Source organism: Alosa alosa, chromosome 9 (genome assembly GCF_017589495.1).
Source record: "Alosa alosa isolate M-15738 ecotype Scorff River chromosome 9, AALO_Geno_1.1, whole genome shotgun sequence".
Classification (NCBI taxonomy): Eukaryota; Metazoa; Chordata; class Actinopteri; order Clupeiformes; family Clupeidae; genus Alosa; species Alosa alosa.
Window position 1 is genome coordinate 25,732,975 of NC_063197.1, and position 20,220 is coordinate 25,753,194.

At 45.1% G+C, this 20,220-nt stretch overlaps 1 protein-coding gene across 2 annotated transcripts in view; it reads left to right on the forward strand.

Annotated features, from left to right (window-relative positions):
* Positions 1 to 20,220, forward strand: part of ryk (receptor like tyrosine kinase) — a 53,713-nt gene that overhangs the window by 1,449 nt on the left and 32,044 nt on the right. The gene's annotated exons all lie outside the window — the stretch shown is intronic.

Genomic DNA, 20,220 nt, shown 5'->3' on the forward strand with positions numbered 1-20,220 from the left:
CAGTAATACTTATCCACTGGACAGCGATATGCTGTGTTTGGACTTGTCAGAATGGTGAAATTCGCTGTCTTCAAAACAAGGCTATGGTAGAACCTAAGTTGATATCTTATTTAGTTATTGGAGCTCCAAACACCGAAATGCAATGTGTTTGTTTACACGTTTGTGGCGCTTAAACAGAGCACACAGCTCTCTCAAACGTGTGAAGGTTTTTGCTGTCTTGGATTCGTTTGAAAGGAGAGGGTTGTTTATTTATTTTAAGGGAATTACTCCATAAGATTCAATTTTTCTGTAATTCAATCAAGTCTCTGTGGACCAGATGCACATTTTGGCCTTATTAAACTAAGGGAAAATGGAGTAGGATGGCGCAACATGGCCTTTTGTTAACATGTAGCTGTAATGGGAAGCATATGCATAAGGGACAGGGACTACTTTGTGTTTTGGGCAGAAAACGATGCTGCCTGTGCCAGCACACGCAATGCACGTGTATTTTGGGTAAAACATAGAATAGAATGATTAAGCTTTTTATGTATGATCTACACAGAAACGTCCAAAATGAAATGATCTGTATGCCTGTGAGACATGTGTGTCTTTGAATGTATCTGTGAGTATGGAATGTTTTGATTGCAAGTGTAATTTCTAGCCTTTTTCCTTGGGAGCAACTGTGACTCTGATTTCACTGTAAATTAATGATTGTTAATTCGTGGGTGTGCCATTACTCTCCAAGTAGAAACCCATCATTACTGTTGCAAGGCTAACACTTAAGAGTAATGAAAGGTTTGAAGACCCTCTTTTCTCCTCGAGTGTGAATGAGGGGACCAGATTTTAAGACCACTTCTACATTAGTGAGTGGTACCATCAGTGCAATAATGATGTGGGGAATGCAGTGTAATTGTGAAAAGAGAAAATACATCAAAGATGTTATACTGCAGCTTTCACAGATTGTTTATAAGGACTTACCAAGTGACTGCAATGCATATAGGCATCTTGTGTGTTTACAGTGATCTTTACCCATGATGGAATATATTAGATCAGTCATCCCATTTTGTAAAAACCGCCGACAAATTTCATGCAAAAGCCTGAAGAATAGCAGGTTGATGACATCTCCTAGATAGCATGCACAATCAGTTTTATAGTTCATCCTGACACCCCTGATGGATGTGTGTGGCAATGGAACCTGCTTTCTTTACACTTGTTATTGTCAGTGTAATGTTTTAGTATACAAAGATAATATTTCATGCAAATAACCCAAAAAGTTGATATTGCGTTTAACTTTCAGCTGATTGTTAATTCTGGGTGTTTTTTTTATAATGTAAGGGTGAGTGCTTTGAAATAATTCTGCATTGATAGGGTGTTTGATTAAGGTGGAACCTAAGTTCTCTGTCGCATGTAAACAGTTGTATTTTGACACTGTGTACTCTGCTGTTGTCAGGTCAGTCATGTGAAACATGACATTTTCTTTTTTTAGCAAACTCAATCTCAAACTTTTTGGTAGGCCAAACCTATTTTGTGACACTTTGCAATTTGTTCACAATTTGCTCTGCAGTGTTTAGTCCTCTATGTAGCCGTAGGTTTCCCTTTCAAATTCTTAATGGAAATTCTTCCTTTGCTGGAATGAATGGAGTGCGTGTGTGTGTGTTTGTCTGTGTGTGCCTGTATGTGTCTGTGCGTGTGTGTGTGAGAACGAGAGAGAGAGAGAGAGAGGCAGGCAGTGACACACAGTCGTAAAGACATAGTTGTAGCCATAGGGTACTAGAAATAGCTGAACTGCAAATTTCGAATGTTTCTAGAGTTACATTTACCACAGGAAGCTTTGTTACATGAACAATGGAAGCTGTCGGTCTTGGAGAGGTCCTGTCGTTACTTCTGAAAGATGACTCGGGGCCTCTGTGATGGATAGGCAGATAGACCTGAGGGAGAAAGGGAGAATGTCTCAATTGGATGCATGACCGTTGTGTAGCTAATAATGCCTCTATGCCCCCTGAGAATCAGGTGGCATGCCACCAGTGTCGACTGAGGATTGGATTACGCTCTGTCCGTGTGTCTGTCCGTGTGCTTTTAAAGGTACTCACTCTAGCATGACTTGCCACAATGCTTCACTTGGTCCTTTCAAGTATTTGTCGTTTAGAGTGGGCTAACTTAAGTTAGTCCTAAGTTTTGGGGCAATTTCGGGAGACCGTCCAGGTGTTCAGTAACTTTGGACACTGTCCTGACGCATACACCATAAAAGGTGCTATACTGTGCGCCTGTAAGAAAGCAAACTATATATAAACAAGGAGTGTTCTCCAGAATTGTTGGTAGTGTCCTCAAAAACCATGAATGTCAGTCAAGAGCCTCTTGTGTACTCACCATCTCTCTCTCACTCTCACCCCCATCTTTCTCTCCCTGTCTTCATCACTTGGAGTCATTTCCTCTGGCCCTCTCTGGGGTCTCTCCCCAGCACTGTAATTCCTTTCACAGATCTTAATCTGTCAAGGTTTCACTACAGAGCTTTCTCTCATAGTGCAGCCAAACTGAGAACTCCAATACATCTCTTCTATTCTCTATTCTCTATTCTCTCCTTTTCTCTTATCTTCTATCTTCTGTTATTTCTTTTTTCCCTTTCTTTTGATGACACTACTACTCCATTTCTCTTAGTCAGTACACTCTCGTCTTTGTGTCTGACTGTTAGAGGATGGAATCACAGGGTAGCTCACGATACGGTAGAGTTGGGACAATATATCAAGTGTTGTAGTATCGCAATATCTTTTTGGCACAATATATCGTATCGCTGTGTCGCCAAGTATCACAATAATAATATTATTATTTAAGTTTAATTTTGGTATATTTATCTGTTTTGAAATCAGCAATATGGCCTACGACTGTGTGTTTCTTGTCATATTGTAAATTGCAAAGTAAGTATGAGTCAATTTTAGTGTTTGTCAGTATGAAAAGTTTACCACGCCAAAATGACTGCAATATTCTGTAAAGTAATATGTAAAGTCTCAATATTTTATTGTGGTCCAAATATCTTGATGATATCATCGTCACCTCTGTAGCAGTTCTAACCCTTACAATATGGTACTGACAGAATAACACACATGAGTTTGTCTCTGTGAAATTTATCCTCATTCATTTGATAAGCACCATCACGAGAAGTTGTGGAGTAGGGTCTAGTAAGTCAAATTGGTGTTGGAATCAGGTTGGAGCGCCTGCATGTTTTTTGTAAAAATGTCAGCATTTGGCACCAGTGCATCACAAGCATCTGCCAAATATGATCTTTCGATATCGGTCCCACCGCAATCCACTTTACTCCATTTCACTCTCTTTCCCCCTCTGTCCATCTGTTTTTTTCTTTTGTAAAGACCTTTGTAAGGATAACCCTGATTGCACAGATTTCTTTCATAAACATAGGCCAAATGAACAGTGAAGTGCAATGTAATATTTATGTTTGTATCACAGTTATCCATCTCTGATTCAAAGTGCCATAACTTGCTTTGACATAATGTAAACCCAGCAGAGATCCTTGGATTTGTATGGAGTCCAAGTTGAAGACCTATGTTTGCCTGTGTTGACAGTGGTTGCTAAAACGGCCAGTGAAATGTATTCCACTTGTAATTAGTTTGGCTTCTACTTGTGGTTTCAAATTTGAACACTGATTGGAGTAGATGAATGATGATGGACACAAAATCAAGACTTTCATAAAGCTAAAGAGCAACATTTGTGTGCAGAGCAATGTTTGTGGTGTAGTGTAACCACATCATGTAAGCACTTACAAAAAGGAAATAAATTGGAGGGGGGGGCCGTACTGGTGCAAGCGTCTGCAGTGTCTGTACCAGATTTGGGTCCGAGTGCGCCCAGGGACCTGGGTTTGAGTCTGACCCGCAGTCATTTCCTAGTCCCACCACATCTCTCTCTTTCTATTTCTCTCTCTCTCTCTCCCCCACTTGCTTCCTGTCACTCTTCACTGTCCTGTCTGAATAAAGGCAAAAAAGCCCCAAATATACTTAAAAAGAAAAGAAAAGAATAGCAGATTAGCATGTTGGCTAAGTCCACTGTAACAGTATAACAAAAGCTTCATAGCTCTCTCATTTTCATATTTTAACTGTTACTCTCTACCAGATACAACCCATGTAAAGTGGACGCAAAGTGGAATGTAAATCCTACCAACTACGTCTCCGGCCTGCTTGTTTGCCTTACTGGCTGGCCTTGCCGTGTGAGCTCAGCGGCGAGACACAAGAGGTTGTCGTCCATTCACACAATTGTGAATACGAAGGTCGATTTATGGCACTGGCGGGCCGCTCACTAAGCATTTTTCTTTGGCAACAGGCAACTGAGGCCAGGCCTCAGTTTGGGTGACGGGCACTTCGCAGGGCTTTAGGGTTCTGAGCTTTGTATTAATATAGAAGTATATATACTCTTTTGATCCCGTGAGGGAAATTTGGTCTCTGCATTTATCCCATTCCCTGAATTAGTGAAACACACACAGCACACAGTGAACACTCAGTGAGGTGAAGCACACACTAACCCGGAGCTGTGAGCTGCCTGCTACAGCGGCGCTTGGGGAGCAGTGAGGGGTTAGGTGCCTTGCTCAAGGGCACTTCAGCCGTGGATGTGGACATGGGCGAGCCATGCTCAACCACTTCCCCTGCCCACATTTTTCCTACTGGATCGGGGATCGAACCAGCAACCCTTCGGTTACAAGTAGGCCGCAGCTGCCCCCTTTGCGTGCCTCTGAACAGATATCTGATGATGTGACTCACCAGAAAAAAAAAAAGAAAGAAATACAGGACAGGGTTCAACAGTGTTCACTGCGGGACATGGTCATAAGGAAGGAAATTATAGCTACCATGCATAGAGGGGTCAGCATTTCATTGCTCTTCAAAACATGCTGTACACCATTCCCAGAGGGAAAAAATGTTTGGCCATGTGGTTTGTTGAGGATGGTTTTATTGAATGCACAGATCATAGAATAAAAAGTCACTTTCCCTTTGCTTTCTAACTTTGTACCATGATTTTCACTTTGTTTGGCATCCGTTAGTAAGGATTTACGCATGGCTCAGACGTGGGGACAAGACTATAATTGACATAGACATAGCCTCTGTTTTCTCAGAGTTTTGGAAGGCAGCAGACACTGCCTCCTACACAATTGTAAATGTCTAAACATCTATGTTCTATTCTAAAATCTTGTTCTACATGGCTTTTAAAATGACTGCTGCTAGAAAATATAGGGTGTATGAAAGCAGACAATCCAACAGCACAGAGACATGAGATGGAAGATCAGTTGACCAATTTCTCCACCCACAGTGTCGCCATTCTACTTTTGAGCCTACTCTTATCAACATGCCGGCTAGTCTGATAACACAGTTCCCCTTAAGTACCTGTCTACTCAAACTGCTCTGTTTGGTTATTTGGCATCCTTCCTCCTTTTGCTCTTGTTTCTTCCTATGGCAGTACCCCCATTTCTCTTGATTGCCTGGTATGCAACGTTGAAAGCCCTTTGACTGACGTACCTCCAGCAAGGCAGCAACGAGAGTGGTTGTAGCTGTATTTTGGATGGATGGAGTGGGAAGGTTGGAGTTTGTGCTGGGATAATTTCCCCCTCTTGCCAAAGATTTGAGGATGCAGCTGAGAAAGACGCAGGCCCTTTGCGGACTTGCTGTTGTGCTGCTTTTAGCAGGGACTTGCTGCTGGAGACTGCATAGGATTCCCGAACACAGAAGGGAAATTGGAGTCCAGCGCCAGGGACTGAATTCTTGGATTTAGGTTGGAAGTTTTTTTGTGTGTGTGTGCGTTGACTAGACTCCCTCTTGCTCTGGTGTCGAAGTTTGCCTTCGTGAGACTACTGTGGCTTTCATCAAGATAAAAATACAATGTCTTGCCACCTGTTTCACATCCTGCTTCACACCAATTGACTGAAATGCTTCTGTGGTCAAAATATTGTGTTTAGTTGAAACATGAGAATATGTTTTTTCTTTTATGGTATGTTATTATATGTTATTATATATGTTATGCTGGGGTCATGTTTGTCAGCTGCACCTCACATAAATCACAAAAACATTGAGGCAGGTAACGCTCATTAAACTTTAGGAGAGCTGACTGTGCTGTTGACTTCCCTATATCATAAGTCAAACATGTTCCATTTTTTTTATTATTGTTTATATATTATCTGATGTACTTAGTTATTGCATATAATGTATTGTATTTTTTTACCTGGGTCATTGTTTTTCTGATTTATGTGAGGTACAGATTCAGCTACATGCAATGTTTTTGACCCCAGAAACATTTCAGTCTGTTGACTCTACTGACAAAATCTGAAACATTTTGTAGGCTACATTGAAGAACCTAAGCTTGCGTAGTTTGCGTTGACATGTTGTAGACCGTGTTAGAGAAATCTGGTGATTTTTGCGGCGATGCAGCCAGGCAGCTACAGCACTGCACTCACGTTCGAGCCCCCATGTTCATGCCCCCAGTAGCGCTGTAGCTGCCTGGCTGTTTTAACTGCTGACTGCAGCAACCCAAGCTAAGTAAAACCGATTGTTTTCAGGAGTTTTTTCGTACCGACAGACCTCGAGAAACGGAGATCTATGAAAAATCCCCGGATTTCTCTTTTAACCTTTCAAACCAATCTCCAATTTATCTGCATGTTTGCAACGCCATCGCCGTCACCTCATCTTTAAGAATGGAAATGGTGTGGGAACGGTCCTACAACTTCCTACAGAAAATGTGGGGTCACAGGGTTGATGGCTTGCTAGTTCAGTTCTGATTTAGTTTCCTCCATCCTTTTCATCATATTCTTCTTTTAGTCCTTTCAGTCTTCATTTTCTCTCTCTTGTATTTTTCTTTTTTCCCTCCTGTTTTTTATATCCCATTGTCATTTTGCCTCCATCCTTTGTCTGTCCTGTTTCATCTGCTCTGTCTGTTTGATGTTCTCCAGTCCTGTGTTCTATCTAAATGTGGGTGTAATTTTTAGCTCAGTGTTTCTGTGATGTGGAACCCCCTCTCTCTCTCCCTCTCCTCTCTCTCTCTCTCTCTCTCTCTCTCTCTCTCTCTCTCTCTCTCTCTCTCTCTCTCTCTCTCTCTCTCTCTCTCTCTCTCTCTCTCTCTCTCTCTCTCTCTCTATCTCTCTCTCTCTCTCTCTCTCTCTCTCTCTCTCTCTCCCCCTCCCACTGCCCTCTCTTACTGCTCTCAACACTGACCTTCAGCTGAGCAGAGTCCCATCTTTTCATCTTTGCGCCGGGCACTCTCAGTTCCAGTCGGCCATTTGGAGGACTAGTGTATTTTAGGGAGGTGAGGCTCTGCCTGCCAAGCAATCTCTTATCAGCTGTTACCATGGCAGCGGGAGGTGATCTTAATCAGGTTGTGTTTTGAGATGGGCTTGTTTTTCTTCCCTACTCTCCTGGTGTCTTGCACCAGGGTGATCCTGACACTTTTGTGGCCCAGTGAAGAGGGAGGAGGAGGGGGGGGGGGGTGACAGTAAGTTTTTTTTAGCAAGAGGTGAAGGGGTGTGTGTGTGTGTGCGAAGGAAAGAGAAACCAATAAAAGAGACCGGCTTTGTTCAGCTCTTGGGCTCTGCTGTTAGCGGACTTGTGTACTTAAAGTTTCATGCACACTGAATGATTTTCTAAGCACTCTTATGCTTTACCGCCTCTGAATTATTGAAATGAAAGGTTCAAACATGTTTGGAAACCGAGCAGGAGTTTTGCAGGTGTTCTCAACAACTGCTGTGGGTAAATGGATACTGCCCAGGAGACCAAGCTGAACACAAAAAAATCCTGCCAAAGTAAACCCATGATGCTTGATTCAACAAGTGAATCCAGTTTTGGAAATGTCTATTGTGGTTTGACATTTCGTCTGGTTGTATGCTGCACATGAGTGCTGACCACAAACTGTGTTTTTTTTTTTTTGGGGGGGTGGGCGGGCGGGGGGCTGAGGAGATGACTCAAATACCCCCTTCTCCTCCGTTCCATTCAGCTTGTCATATAGACAATAAAAACAAAAACAATGCTTGAACGTTCTATTTGGGCCCCAATCTACTTCCTCTGCATTAAGATAACATATGGAATGTTAAAAAGGAAGTCTTGTGGGGCCAACTATGATGCTGATAATGGAACTCTCTTGAAAGGGTCCATACCCTTTTGGGGGAGGATGGCAGCTGCACTAATAGACCTGCATGTGGTTGTAATTAATCGAAGGGTCTGGCCGCCTCTTCCAGAAGGTCAGACTGGATTCATTATCAATCTGTCACAGCTCTGCCCACAACAGACCTGAAAGCCAGCCTCCTCAAAACAATCAACTTTCCACCGAGTCCGAGACCTAGGACCCTTAGGCGAGGTTAAACGATCCTTCAGAAAGCTGTCAGACTTCATGCTAGTTGGGATTTGTGGGAGGGGGGGGGGGTTGAAACAGGCCTGCAGGAAACTAATGTTCATTAATGAGATGTAAGGAATGAGCAATGATCACCGAGGCCTTGTACACAGAAAGAAATGATTGTTGCCGCCCTGGGATTGATCAAAGAGAGAGCGCTGGAGCCTGTCAGTGTTGATACGTGAGTTGACTTGATGTGTGAGTGCCAGTGGACTTTTGACCATCGAGTAATGCAAATGTATGCAATTCCAGTGCATTTACATTTAATTTATTCAGATTCGCTTTGACAACCATTAAAGGCAACCAGCGGTGCCTCCATCAAGAGAAAGGCCTTTGTTGCATATCATGTCAGCGTTTGGCAGTATCCCTTAAAACTATTTGATAAAGTTCATCTTTGGGATTTCAAAGTGTCTATTTGCCAAGCTTCAATCTCCGTCAGTTTTGTCTGGGCCTCCGGTCTTAGCGTGCCCTGATGGATCAGCATGAGATGGGTTCAAGGATACACCCTATCCTTTAAGGCACACTCTGCCTCAGTCTGGGCAAGTGGTCCAAGGGATTGAAAGTGCATTTGATACCTCAGGTTACCTGGCTCTGTGCAAGGGACTGAAAAGCTGTGGGCCAACATCAGTGCCTATGTATAAGCCATTTTCTTTGAACAGGGATTGTCGATGGTTGAGAGTCTGCCCTTGGGTTGCATGCTTTTATGATTCCTCCCCTATTGGAGAAAATGCTTTGGTGTTGACTTTGTAGATTGCCTGAATGAGCACAACACTGACAGGAATGTTCTCTGGTCTCACAAAGGATTTTAGCATGGAAGGGTCTTATCCTTTGTGTTTATAATCATTGTCTGTACTCCAAACCTCAGACCATATAGACCCCTGCTGAAATACAGGTTGCGCTTCAGCGTGGACAAAAATGGAAATGGGGAAATGTGAATGTTTTTTACATCATGCCTTCGCCAAAATCCTTTCTGCATCATTGGCGCTTACTGCTCTCCGAAGCAGAACCCTCTCTCACTGGCTGGAATGTCTCCTACGTGGACCTGTCAGGGGTTCGTGTATTTCTGCGTGTCTGTCTGGGAGGAAGGCCCAGTCATTAATTTTTTCCAGGAACTATTACAAATTCTCATCAAGGTCCCAAATAAATTCCAGCACCTGTGTGGTGGCTCTTTGTCATTGGCCCACATCATTTTTGTCCTTAGTATCTGTCATTCACACAGAGCACCTTACCTTACCTTATGCACAGAGAATCACAGGCTCAGTCCCTGCCTCAGTCATTGCAAGCGCATCTTGTTTGATTAATCACCCACTATGTGGATACTGTTTTTTTAGAATTGTGTTATTTAGTATAATTTGTATTTTAGTATATTTAGTATATATTTATCTTCTACTGTCCTTATTGCTTAGTTGTGTTGTGTGTGTGTGTGTGTGTGTGTGTGTGTGTGTGTGTGTGTGTGTGTGTGTGTGTGTGTGTGTGTGTGTGTGTGTGTATGCTGTGTGTGTGTGTGTGTGTTGTGTGTGTGTGTGTGTTGTCTGTATGCTACTGTGACCTTGAATTTCCCCTGGGGATCAATAAAGTATCTATCTATCGATCGATCGGTCGAAGCTAGATTATGACAGTAAATAATTACAGGGCTGTTTTCCAATTTTAAATCCTATGTCCTGTGAAGTGTCCTTCGTTTGAAGGAAGCTGGACAGAGGGCTCTTTCCCTCAAAAGCTACAAGTAGGCGAATAGGCAGAGACATGGAAAAAGGCCTCCCTATTGATGAAATCCTTTGTCTTGCTAAACCACAGCAAGTTTTGTGTCTGATTGAGTCCCTCCAGTATCCCTGGTTCAGGAATTGAACAATGGATTCTGCAGAAATCCCCGCAAAGGCTTTGTCTGTTGTATCATTCTCGTCCACTTTGGTGGGTTGATCTGGAACAAACCACCTGATGACAGTCTGTACAGTAATTGAGGGGGGAAGAGAATGCCATGAACATTCAGGCTTTTGAGAAATAGGGCTTGGCTCTCCTCAGTCATCATCTGTCTGAGTTGTTGGTAAGATGTGTCAAGGGATTAGGTTGGGAAAGAAATAGACCAGTGTTTGATTTGGTGTTGTCATTTTTCTGGCAGAAACTTTCATCAAGCTAAAAGTTGTAACAAAATCATTGCTTGATGCACACTGCATTTTTTGAATTTGATCAATTGCTAGAACTTGACAAACTCTCTCTCTCTCTCTCTCTCTCTCTCTCTCTCTCTCTCTCTCTCTCTCTGATGGATCTTCCATTACTCTTTCTCTCACTCCCTCCCTCTCTCTTTCTCTTTCTCTCTCTCCTCTCTCTCTCTCTCTCTCTCTCTCTGATCTGATGGGACTCTTTCTCTCACTCCCTCTCTCTCTCTCTCTCACTCCCTCCCTCTCTCTCTCTCTCTCTCTCTCCCTCTCTCTCTCTCTCTCTCTGATGGATCTTCCATTACTCTTTCTCTCACTCCCTTCTCTCTCTCTCTCTCCCTCTCTCTCTCTCTCTCTCTCTGATGGATCTTCCATTACTCTTTCTCTCACTCCCTCTCTCTCTTTCTCTTTCTCTCTCTCACTCCCTCTCTGTTTCCCTGATGATATTTGCAAACCCAGAGCCAGAGAAATACCGTCCACCGGATGAGGTGGTGAAGGGGTGGTCTGCAGTGTGTGTGGTGGGGTCAACTGATTATTTTTGCACATGTCACAGCCTGGTGACCAAGCCCATAAACCCCTCACTCAAGTTGTGCACCGTTTGCACTCAGGCGACCTTCCCCCCTCATGGTGGCCGTCACTGCCACTGACAGATGCGAACGGGGTTCCTGTCTCCCTGCTCCCGAAGCAGTTTTGAGGGCACACCTCTCTCATAGTCTTCTCCAAAAGAGAGTACTTGGTGTAGTTATCTGGGTGACTTGAGTTTGTGCCCCAGAACAGCCAAGGTTCTTGGAGTGGCTGGCCCCCTGAGAGAGTTCTCTACATGCCCTCAGTAGTGTAAGCAAACAAGCGCTTTGGCATCCCTAACTGATGTTGTCATGGCATCTCAGATTCCTTCCACTCTGCACAGAGGGCCACTTCACAAATAAGGCTACACCTGAAAATGTCAAGGACATAAAAACAAGAAAAGGACATTTTATGTTACAAATGTCCCCTTCCTGCTATGTTAATTCTATGGTCGAGTTTGTGTTTATATATGTGTGTGTGTCTGTCTGTCTGTTAGCTCATTCCATAATGCCCGGCCTGTTGGTGCTTGCTGTTCCATGGAAGATCCATCAGTTGTGAGGGGGGCACAGAAGGCACTGTAGAGATTCTGAGCTATTTGCTCCTGACAAATTTGTCATGGTGGAAAGTAAGCACTGAGAGCACGTCACGGCCCATCTCCTGCTCACCATGGTAACACAAATACTCCTGCATTTGAGTGGCAGGAAACCTAGAAACTTGTTTCCCTCACCAAGTTATTCAAGAGGACCCTGTTTTTAGCCATGCCCCGTGCAAAAGAGTTCTTCAAGTTTTTCCATCATTACCATAAGACCGAGTTGGCACTTACAAGTTGAGCTCCCATATCTCCGCAAAACCTCTTTGTAACCCTGCCTGTTGTTAAACTCGGCAGTAAAACTAATCAAATTAAACAAATCAAGTAGAATCTGAATTGAAGTGTTGCAAAAGCCACAGGCACTTGAGCTGCTGCTTCCACACAGCATGACATCTGGCGCAACACAGATGCTGTTGCATTGACCGCCATCATGCTGCTACTAGCCTGAGGCTGAGACACCGAGAGGGACAAGGAGAGGAGAGTGAAAAGAAGAAGAAGAAGGAAGAAGCTGAAAGGCTAGTAGAATGTTTTGCCATGAAAGGGGACCGTGAATAGCACAGGGGTGATTGTCAGTAGCATTCACTTTTTTTTCCCCCTCACTTTGGCTCTCACTAAGGTCCTTGGCATTGAAAGTTGGCACCCCCAACCACCTCTACCCATTTCTTTCCCTCTCCTCGCCTTCTCTCCAGGGGCTTTTGTCCATTGCCATGCAGCACTTAATGGACAGCCCCCTCCGCCATCACTACTCCTTCCCTTTTCAACAGCTCACATACTCTTCAAAACCACATTCTCTATTCATACTCTCTAAAACCTGCAGATCCTCAGATTTTTCCTTTTTACTCATTCAGTTTTGTCCTGAGATCTAGAGAAACAGATGCTCGTCTCTTGAATCTCATTTTGCCTGTGTGGTGGTAGATCAGGAACATATTTTCCTTGCCAGCACTTAAAGGCAGATATTTTTCTGTGTTAGAGGAGGTTTTCTCGATGAAAGTCGTCCTGTTAAGCCAGACACACACCGCATATTGGTAAGATCCGGGGGAACCCTGGAAACATCAATATTTGTCTGAGGGGGGGCTTCGCTGAGAAGTTACAGTCAATGTTATTGCTCCTCTATTATTTTTTGAGTGCCCCTCACTTCATGACCCATGGCATGCTCAAATATCTACACAACAAACAATCACTTCTACTTTCCATATTTTGGGATCCCAGTGTAAATTAAGGAAATGATGTGTGTACAAATATAACATGAGTCATGTTTGCTCTGAGGCGATTGACCCTGGTCAGGACAAGCCCTGCCCATCGGCCATCGGCAGTGAAAACACATAGAGGAGAAGGGCCAGCAGTGTGTAGCACTGGCTTGTCCTGTTTTCCCATCAAGGGGAAGGCCCTCTCCTGTTCTGAGCCCGGGGCTGCCACCTCCGTGTTTGGAGAGTAAACCTGGACGTGTTTCTGTTTGAGGACTCTTCCAAGGAGCACCTTTCAGCAGAGGTGAACCTCCGCTTTGTCCCACGAGCCCTGATCCGCAGATATTTTGTTTTCCCCAGCCATCACCCTCCCCACACCCACAGGATGTAGGCCTAATCTGCACACTGAAGAGGACTTTTCTTCAGACTCTTTCTTTTCTTTCTTTCTTTCTTTCTTTCTTTCTTTCTTTCTTTCTTTCTCTCTCTTAGTTTCTGCTATATAAATTAAAGAGTGCATTTTTAACCGGGAGGCATTTCATTTCATTCTTTCTCCCTCTCCTCTCTTTCCTTCCCCTTTCTGTCCCCTTAACCCTCTGGCAGTTGTGTTTGTGAGCATTAAGTATAGCACAGCCAAACAACCAAACAAAAGGATCTGGTTTTAGTAGCAGACCTGTCGCTTGGGTTGAGTTGTGAGTGTCTGCCAAAATGTGTGTGTTTCTGGTCGGGAACTGTCAGAGATGGAACCAGCCCACTCTTCCTGTCATGTGAAAAAGATGGTGACAGTTCTGTCTTTTCTTTTCCTTGGACTCTTGTAGCCTCTCTTTCTCCTTGGTTTTTGTCATCCAACTTTGGTATCTGACTTGATTGGGCTCACCTTCTGCATGCCCTCTCACTGCCAATATCATCAACCCCTCAAGCTGTGTGAGTGACTAATAGCCTGCTTTGCCAGTTGACTTGTGTCAAGTCTCTGGCCCGGTGGTGAACTAGCTTCTCTAGTGTTCTTCCGTTGGTTTTGGAGGGTGCTGGCTCTGGCCCCCACTCTGCTGCCACTCTTCTCCCCCCACGCCCACACCTGTTTGGCATTACGGCTGATTGCCCCTCTCTCTGCTGACCATCTGTGGCCTATAGTGGGGGTCTGCCACACCACGCCAGTGCAGAATTCTCCAGATAGGTGGAATTTATTTTCTCCTCCCCCTCCAGTATGCTGATAATACCAAGCTCTCCATCCTATTCTCATTGTCCCATTCTCTCTCTCTCTCTCTCTCTGTCTGTCTGTCTCTCTCTGTCTCTCTCTGTCTGTCTGTCTCTCTCTGTCTGTCTCTCTCTCTGTCTGTCTCTCTCTCTCTCTGTCTCTCTCTCTCTCTCACTCACTCACTAACTCACACACACACACACACACACAGAGAGTCAACTTAATGCACACCACCCTGAAGCAAGGCTAGTTGGTGCCGCAACTCCTCCGGGTGTGAGAGGGGTTGAGAAAAGCGGCCAGATTAAATTTGACCCGTTTCTTCCATTGTGCTTCCCCAACCGAGTGTGAACAGAAAATTCTTCGGCTTGTTGAGCTTGGGGGGACTCTGGGAACTCGCTGAGAGCGTAAAAACGCTGTGAGCAGAAACTCTGTGCTGTCGTTTGGTTTTGAGCCCACTTCGAGTAAATTTTCTTTTTTTCCTAGCTGTCTCTGACAAAACAGCTGAATTTTTTTTCTTTTTTAATTTGCGAAACAACTGCAGCCCAGTTGAATGACAGAAGCAAGCTACTGAGTGTTCCACGGATGCCATTTCTCTGCTTGTCAAAGCATGTTTTGGATAGCAAATCCACTCTAGGACTGTTGCCATCTCCTTTATCTCACTCCAAATGATAAGGCAACCAACTTTGAGAGAGAGCGATAGATTTCAACAATTTGAACTAAGTGACATAGCAAAATTAACTGATACTGTTAGGAGAAGGAGACGGGGCATATCTTGCTGCCCAATATTTATCAACATGCCATAACCTGAGGGACAATGGGTGATCTATACAGACAAACACACACACATGCACACACTCACTTAAGCACACACACACCCACATGCACACACTCACTCAAGAGTGTGCGCACACACAAAAACTCACATGCACACACTCACTCAAGAGCACACACACACACACACACATGCACACACTCACTTAAGCACACACACACACACATGCACACACTCACTCAAGAGTGCGCACACACAAAAACTCACATGCACGCACACACACACACACACACACACACACACACACACACACACACACACACACACACACACACACACACACACACACACACACACACTATATTCTTTTGTTCTGCTCTGTGTCTGGAGTATGTTTTCTTTCTTTCTTTCTTTCTTTCCCCCCCCTGTTTCCAACTCTGAAGTAAAATGAAAAGGATCAGGCCATCTTGTGAGCCCATATCCTGTGAGCAATTCATCCAGAATGTCCTTATGAGTAAAGCTTTGTGGAAGAAAGGAGGAGCAGAGCATAATAAGGGGGGTGGTGGTGGTGGTGGTGGGGAATGTGAGATCAATGTATGAATCTGTGTCATGTCTGTACACATTCAAGCATTTGCATCGTGTCTCTTATCTCCCCATCAATCAGCCCAGAAAGTAGAGACTTCGATCACCCTGAAGTAGCACAGATCCCAGGTGTGTTAATGCAAGCCTGCACTGCACAACTATGCCGTATGTTTAGTTTTCCAAGGAATTTGACGGAGGATGAAAAGACCCGATGATGGCTCGGAAGCAGCGTGGAAGAGATGAGTAAAGACTCAAAAATGGAAACGTAGAACATGAAAGGATGAGCAATGGAAAGAGCAACAGACAAAGAGAAACAGCGAAGGAGAAGAAACTGTGCCTTCCGTCCCTGTCCAACCCATGTGTGGTGTTTTGGTCCTGCTCGCTCAGGGGACGGAGCTGAGCTGCAGCACAGGGGGCTCTTTGTCTCCCCCCAGAATGGTCTGTCCCACCTGGGCCTCACCACCTTTTGTTCTGCCCCTCCGAAAGAGAACCGCAATGCGATCCTCCTCCACGAAGGCACACGCGCACATAGACTCAGGAAGCCCAGTGCACTTTGTTTGGCTTGTGGGGCCTGTGGTGTGTTTGGAGGTATTAAAAAAAAAAAAAAAAGAGAGAGAGAGAGAGATTTATCACCCCAGATGGTGGGCTGCTGCTCGGTCACCGATAGAACTCATAGGAGAGGAATGCTCGTGTTTATGGGTTTGTCATCGAGTCTGACCCCCTGTGGTAGCCGGTGGAAGTGCATCAGGGTAGCTGAGCGGCAGAGCTAAGCAAGGAGAAAGAAAGGAGGTCTTGAAGAGCTTGTCAAATAATATTGCAGGTTGTTGTCAAATAATGATGCAGGTTGCATCTTTTTTTCTTTTTGAATGTGGTGGTCATCAGATCGTTTATGTCACCAAGTGCCCATAAACTGTAGGGTCTTCAGAAGTTTCTTTGATTCCTCTGTGGCTCCAGATCTGTGTTTTTGTGAATGGCTTTTGTCTTTGATGGGGTTGTAAAAGGCAGAGGAAAATCTCCCCTCTTGTTTGTTTGTGTGTGTGTGTTTGTGTGTTTGTTTGTGTGTCTTTTTTTTAGTCATCTGTCTAGCTGTGCAGAGGCCTAATTTTTGTTTAGTGGCTGAACCCTTTATTTTCCCCAAGAAAACAAACTCTCTCTGTCTAGCCATTCTCTGCCTTGATATCTGTGCACTCAAGCTTGTAAGCCATTTTTACATTCCAGCATGGAAGCAGGTTTAGTGTTGCAGTGCTACAAGAGGAATGAGTCAGACACAGACACACATACAAAATCCCCTTAGCACAGGTCTTGCTCTTACTGCCAGGCTATTCCATTAGTGCAGCGGTTCCCAAACTTTTTTCCCCGCAACTGGTCTATGAGCTGATGACTGTCTGAAGAAGGCCTAATTAGGCCTTTTGGACAGTGTCCCTGTTTTTAGCCAGTTTTCCATGTTTACGCAGCCTTCTACCTAGCCTATACTTCAACGAAACTAACGCGCCAGATATTCTGGCTGCCCGCAGGAAATCACGTGTATTGTGTGTAGCTTATTTTGAATGAATACATAGCCTATTATAGAGTTTACAAATTATTTCCTTTAAATTCACGGTTCCATTATCATTATAACCCGATTTGAAATGATGTATTATTTATGAATTAATTAGATTATTTATTAATTAATTAATTAATTAATTAATTAATTAATTATTTTAACTCCTTTCCGCCATTGCCCTTTTCATCTCACGTACCCCCTAGTGGCAGCTCGCAGCTCTCTCTCTCTCTCTCTCTCTCTCTCTCTCTGACTTTCCTTCCCTTCCTCTCCATCTCCCTCCCTCAGTTCTCAGACTGATGTCACACCAAACAGAACAATGCAATCAGACTCGACTCCTAGCATCTCACCGCCGCTCACTCCTGGCCACAGGCTAGCAGAGCTGCCTGCCCCCCAATCTCTGCATGGTGATCACACATGGCTTCTTTCTTCTGGGCCAGTTACTGATTATGAGCTGATAACTGTCTACAGATCTGCCCACTGTCTCCGTATGGAGGGGGTCACCTTCAGGCCCTTTCCCTCTCTGCTCCTTGTCTGGGCAGTACCCTCCCATGTCAAATGGAAAAGTCCCATGTCTGGTCTCACAGGCCCTGAGCTGCCAACTACTTACTGTATATGACAACTGTAGGCTAAGTTGTGCGTGAGTTTCACACATGTAGTCAGGATCCCTACCCTTGTGTAATGTGTAAGGCTGGTCAGGTCATATATAGGTGTTAGCTAGCCCTTGAGCGGGGTGGCTCTTTCCTGACAAAAAAAATTGGTTGGTGGCAATGGTGAGACATTTAAGAATGATACAACTTCTTAAGTACATGTTGATGCACCTAAACAGTCACAACTCAATGAATGCATTTAAGTTAATACTTTGAATTCCTCAAGGTCTCTGTATTACCAGCATTGGCCCATGTCCAATAGCTGATCTCTCGCGATACTGTCAGGTAGTTAAACCCCCCCCCCCCCCCCCCCCCCCCCCCCTTGGGCCATCCGAACCCCTACTGAGAAAGCCAATTTGGAGGACAAGATGGATTGAACTCAAACCCCAGGCCATTTAATGCAGTTGTTCGTGAGCAGTCAAGAGACTGAAAAGAATGGAAAAAGCCCAACAAGCTGTTTTTTGATCTCTCCCCTTTCCCCAGCGCTCCATCCCTCGCCAACAGCGGAAGTTAATTCGGGCATGAAAGGGGTTTTTGAACCAGTGAGAGAGGAAGAACAGTGAGACGCCTCTGGGCTATGTTGCTGTCGATGCCCATACACACACACACACATTTTGCGGAAGATCTGGTGCTAAGGCAGCAGGAAACCACAAGCAAGAGATTTTTTTTGGCATTATTTTGGGTTGGTGGTGGACCACAGGTCTTCGGAATCCCACTGGTTGCTAGTTGAGCATGAAGAAACCCCGGCACCGTCTGAATCACACAAACAAACTCCAAGAAGCAGAGGACTTCCTCTGATACACTTGAGGAAATATTAGACACACACAAGCACAAACAAAAACACAAGTGACATACTGCCAAGCGATTCGAACAGCGCTAGAGACTCCCTATCTTTTCATCAACCCCCACTTTTCCCAAAGTTGCCATAGCCTGGAGCCCTGGGGTATTTGGTGAACCATGAAGGCCAAGGGTCAGTTGCCTTCTGACCTACTCCTCTCCTCTTCTGTGTCTACTTCACCCACTCCTAGCTCAAAAGGAGGGGCCTGTGTGTGTCTGTGTCTTTGTGTGTGTGTGTGTGTATTGGGGCGGGGGTCAGGCTCATGGTTCCCACACGGCCCTGTTTCCAATACGTTGCGGTCTGGTCATTGAAGCCTGAGAAGGATTAAAGCTGAACGAACGAATGAGTCCTCCAACAACAAAACATAAAAACTCCCTCTCCTCCTTCCTTTACTTTTCTCTGTTTTCCCTTCTCCCTGCAACCACCCATCCATCTCTCTCTCTCTCTCTCCTCTCTCTCTCTCTCTCTCTCTCTCTCTCTCTGGATGCATGCCTGCTGATTTTAATTGGTCCCGGGGCCACGTGGACAAAAGCCAGGCCAGGGGAAGTCTGATGGAGACCTGCCATGAGGAGGCCAATTACTCCAGTGCTAATCTCCGTGTGTGTGTCTTAGGTTTGTTGCGCATGAGTGCCCAACTGTACAGCCATAGGGATTAAGAGTGGACCTCCTCACCCCACCTCCCTAGACACACATGCCCGCAGAATCACCTGTGGAGGCATTGGGACTGAGCCAGCCTGCTCTTTTGATAGAGGGGCCACATTGAGCCGCCCCCCCCCTGGCCCCTGCCACGTGTGTCTGAGTCCGGTTTCCTCTCTGTGGGCGCTGGGCTTCTCAGTGGCCCACAGGTGGGCTGGGGTCTGTCTGGGCATCTGGCAGGTGAGCAGGGGTCTGGATGGCTGCTGGCATCACAAGCCAGGCAGGGGTTCGCTGGATGCCTCTAACTGAGGAAGAGGTGGAGAAAAAGGATTAATCAGAGGAAGTTTGAAGTCCTAGCTTTGAGATTGATGCCTTTAGGTGTGTGTGTGTGTGGTGTCTGGTGAAAGGGGGTAGAGTGTTGCATCCCTCCCCCTCCCCACCTGGCCCCTCAGAGGTTGATAGGTGGCCTTCAGACAGTCAGCTCGGAGCCCTGTGGAACTGATACAGCTGCCCCTTGGCATTCTGGGGGATTTGGAGCTGTCCATCAAGTCCACATTTTTGGGGGTTTATTACTGGACTGTGTGTGTGTGTGTTTGTCGGTTGGTGTGTGTTAAGGCACAGTGCAAGTGCATTCCTACGGTGGCTTTCACTAAAATCCACTTCAAAGCACTATCCAACTGTAGTGCCAAACTAAAAAGCCTCTCCATTCACAATGTAGCCTGAGGTGTCAGACTGGGATTGATTTTGTTCTCAGTGTTTTAATCCCATTCATGCAAACTGCATGGAAAAAAACTAATTTGAAGTCTGATATAAAGCTGTTTTAAGAACACCTGTGTGCGGGTGTGGGTGGTGGCGGCGGCATTGTTTATGTGTGTGTATGGGGGGCAGGGTGGAATTGAGGCTGGCTTACTTTTTTGACAGCCTGTCAGTTGATGAATGGAAAGACTCACACCACTTCTCTCTACTCCTTTTTCCTGCTTTTTCTCTCCTCTCCTCTCCCTCGCCTGCTCCCTAGCACTCTCTCATTTGAGTAGACCCAGGTGTTTGTCTTCTCTCAGCGTGGTGTCTCACATAGTTAGCCAAGTATGAAAGTAGTGGCGATAGAGGGGAGCACTATCTGGTGTGTGTGTGTGTGTGTGTGTGTGTGTGTGTGTGTGGCTGCTGAAGGCCCCTAATG